The sequence below is a fragment of the Takifugu flavidus genome, chromosome 12 (assembly GCF_003711565.1).
Source record: "Takifugu flavidus isolate HTHZ2018 chromosome 12, ASM371156v2, whole genome shotgun sequence".
NCBI lineage: Eukaryota > Metazoa > Chordata > Actinopteri > Tetraodontiformes > Tetraodontidae > Takifugu > Takifugu flavidus.
The window spans coordinates 12622980-12627029 of record NC_079531.1 but is presented as its reverse complement, the minus strand read 5'-3'; the positions used below and the strand labels follow the sequence as shown (position 1 = coordinate 12627029).

Sequence of the window (4050 nt, the reverse complement as noted above, 5' to 3'; positions counted from 1 at the left end):
CTCATCACCATTATTATCACCATCATCACAATATCACAACCATCTTCTTCATTATCATCATCATTATCACCATCATCATCCTCGTCATCACCTCGTCAACTCTGCCTGTTTCCTGGAGATGGGCAAGTTATAGAGGTGGAAATGGCTCTAGGAAATGAAGATATATCCTATTGACCCACCGCCTGCGCAGATAAAACTGTATGCAGATGCTCTAAAATCATCCTCCGTTACCAAGGTGATGTTACAAACCTATATTAATAGTGCTTTTGTGACAGAAGTGGTCACTTTGGCAACATTCTGATCAGATCCTCATTATCACACACCATGCTAATGAAAGAGTGAATGTAGCATGTGTTGCTAACCAAGGAGTGACTGACCACAGATGTAAAAATGCTCTCGATTCGCTGCAGTAATTCATATCATTTGAATTAGAAATGCTTCCATCTGTTTGAACAAACAACAGGCAATCGTGCTGCTATATGTCCTCATCCTGCATCCACATACGATGCACCATATGTCAGGAATGTGAATGTCCTCCCAGCACTGTCTCTGCGAATTCTTCTTTTCAGGATTTAAAACCTTCCCACACACTCAAATATGATGAATGATGAATTCCCACTTCTCCCAGTGTTTGTCTCCTAGCCAGCTCATACCCTGAAGCATTCCAAGCAGGAGAGAAGACTTTGGTGCATCTTCTGCGACAGACTGATGAGGAAGGTCATCTTGCTGACTTCTGGTGGGCAACAGCATTAAAAGGGGCCAGTCTATTCCCTTCTTCTCTCTTATCACCACCATCATCTACCTTGATTCCAGGAGGTTACTTGAGCACCATTTATTGGAGGCATTTTGGTAGGAGAACAAAGAAAGTGTGGGCGGCGTCGCATACCCTGGCTGGTGTGGGAAGCAGTGAGGAGGCGGCGTACTGACAGGTTGGTTGAAGTGCTGTTAATCCTGGTGTGGAAGTGGGCTGCCACCCAGGTTTACTGGTGGGCTGCTGGGGAGGGAAGTGTTGCTGTTACTCCCACCCACACACGGGCGTTTGCTCGGCACCGGCGGTGTTATTACTGCAGCTACAGGCACAAAGACAAAGACTGAGAGAAACTTTCCTCCTTGTGTCTTTAGATCATTATCATCACCATCCTCCACTGAACGTTGCACCTCTTGGTCTGATTGTCACATCAGAGGTGTAGTTCACCCATCACAGCCACTTGGGTTGATTATTTACAATGATGGTTAAGAGAGCAGCGCAAATACGTCACTTCAGTTTTGTGGTGTTTGTGGAGGAGGCAATCATGTCTGATCACTGTTGATCATGATCATGTAAACCACAGAGTGGACCTGGAGCAGCAGAGTAAAGGTAATGGAGTAAAAGCAGCAGAGACACAGCTGGACCACAGAGGAACTTCATCACCTCACCGGCTCCTAAATTGGTGGTTTTATTTTACGCCAAACACAAATCTGTGTTCCTAATTACTGTATTATTGTAAATCCTGACTTTGACCATTGCTGGCTACATCCATTTTTCATGTCTTCTTCAGGAAGGAAAGAGACAGGTCGCATGTCCGGGGGATCTCAGTCATACTTCTCTTCCCTGTCTCCATCTATTTTTCTTCCCTACTCCTGGTTTTCCTTAAATTATGGATCTTTTTTCAGGATTTCTCCCCTCAGTAAAACCTGAGGTGACCTTCACTCAAACACGTTCAATATTTGCCCTTGTTTTCCTCTTTTCTGCCTTTCTAAACTCTGAAGGACAGCCATGTCCTTGCTGAATTCCCATCTGAAGTAATTACCAAGGCCAAGGTGGGAAGCTGCAGTTTATCTTGAGGTGTTTGAGTCAAATCAGCTGTTAATCTCTAAAAACTAACTGAGGAAATGATTAGTGTCTTACACCAGTCTTCACAGAAACATGCATGTTTGGGTTGAAGGTATTGCAAGACATCTGTTACCATCATGTTGTGTGGACACACACACACACACACCGTGGTGGGCTGTACCATGATGTGCTGAGCTGTGTGTTGTGATACATTGTGTTGCGGGCTAACCGAAGCACAAGTGTTGTCTGCTAGTTCAGATTAAAGTTACCTTCACTCTGCCAGTGACTGTTATTTTTTTAACGCTGTTGACAAACATGTTGACAGATGTAAAAACATGACAGCATGAATTTCCTGATTTGTTGTAGTTTTATGTGATGAGCAGCTCAACACAATTGTGTGTTTTCACAGCTTGATTTAAGCTGATCTACTGAACAGTGTGACGTCAGAGCAGCAACCCTGTTGGACCTGAAGGTCTCCTCTACACCCCGAGTTTATCACAATCTTTCACTATAAAAAGATCTTTGGATACTTATATTAGACCTGTCTGCTTTCCCACCCATCTGCCTGTCTGGGTCGTCTCCATGTGTGCATGTGTAAATCAGTGAGTCTGTCTCTCCCCAGACTTGGACTCAGTCCTCCCAGAGGAGAGTGTGTCCCTGATCTGTCAGTCATCTCTCCTCTCCTCCCTCTGTTACTTGCGTGCCCCCCCACCCACCCCCACCACCACCACACACACACACCTCCCACTGCACTTTCCTCCATCTCTTTGGTCATCTACAGACTCATCATGTGATGTGTGGTGCATCATGGGGTCCAGATAACTGGAATCTCAGTGTTGGCTCTTGCTACACTGAGCACCACAGGGGGTCTTTATCGTTGCACAAATCAACAAAGCCATAGTCACGAAGCCCCGTCTCAGTGGCAGACTTGAGCACACGCATACATACATGCTATGTGCATGCACATGCACTCAGGCAGATTTGCTCAGACACTGGCAGCACATAAAAAGAATCAGGAGGCAGGGTTGAAGAGTCAAACGCACTCACCGACAAAAGCTCCCAAAAAACACACTCGTGTTCACATGCAAGCCACCAATCGGATGTTATATGTATCCAGAGGGGTGCACCCTGCTCTAAAGATCACAGCCTGAAGCCAAAATTAATTTAGTAAAATTAGCGGGGAGCGGGAACAATACATAAAAGTTTTAAACACTAAATCCCTTCTTAAATGCTAGCCTGATCTTCAGGGATTTCTGACCAACATGGGATGAACTCAACAGATAAAACCTCTAAAAACATTTGTTTGATTGAAAGAAAAGGGCTGAGCTAAGAAGGATCCAGGTATGGTGGGAGGCTGCACAGCTGCCTTTGTTGTTTCCTCTCTAAATCCACCACCTACTATCGGATCACCAATCTAATCCAAAGCCTGTAATCCACCAGGCATACCTGTCCAGGCCCTGGACAGGGGTCTCCCCACGGGGCCATCCTCAGTCACGGGAGCCCACAACTCAAGGCTGGTACAGACACTCTAGCCTCAGGGTATGTGTGTGAGCGTGTGCGTGTGTGTGCGCGCGAGTGTGTGTGTATGGAGGGGGGGTGGTAATCAGCTTACATTAGCAAATTAACTCACCCAACCAACATACACACACCAGCATGCAACAGTAAGAGGCAGCACATGTGAGTCTACACAACCAACATAAAGAATCAGAGGACGAACCGTCTTTGCTAGAGGTCTGCCCTTGCTTTTGACATCTGTAGTCTTCTGTAGTCTTCCTAACGTTCATCCTACATCCCTCATGTGTGAGAGTTTTTACTTTTTTACTTTCTTTATTTTGAAAGGAAAACAATGTCGGGATGTTTCATCCACGAGGATGATGGATGAGTGCATAATTAAAGTGCTGCTCTGCATGCTCACCGCCGCCAGTGGGAGCCCTTTTTGTGTGTTTGTGTGTGTGTGTGTGTGTGTGTATATGTGTATGTCCTATATTTACAGGACAAGATCCACATTTATACTTCCAAGTTAACACAAAATAAAATTTAGGGAACTCAGAAATGAGGAGAAGCCACAAACACAAGTGTGGTGTCTGTGGGAACAGATGTTTGTGTCGCTGGAAGAGGGCAGCTTTTCGCACCAGCATGTCCAGTTGATACAACCACAAAATGTTTTATTTCATTTTTGACCAAATGTGATCCAGAGGAATGTTTCTCATGCTGACAATGTCAAGTTTTCCATGTGA

The 4050-nt window shown here is 45.2% G+C and overlaps 1 long non-coding RNA gene across 1 annotated transcript; it reads left to right on the top strand.

Annotated features, from left to right (window-relative positions):
- The first annotated feature begins 495 nt into the window (after window positions 1-495).
- LOC130535517 (uncharacterized) lies at window positions 496-3732 on the top strand. Its single transcript, XR_008953150.1, has 2 exons — window positions 496-929; window positions 1123-3732. It is a non-coding gene; the product is annotated as an uncharacterized LOC130535517 (long non-coding RNA).
- The last annotated feature ends 318 nt before the right edge of the window (window positions 3733-4050 follow it).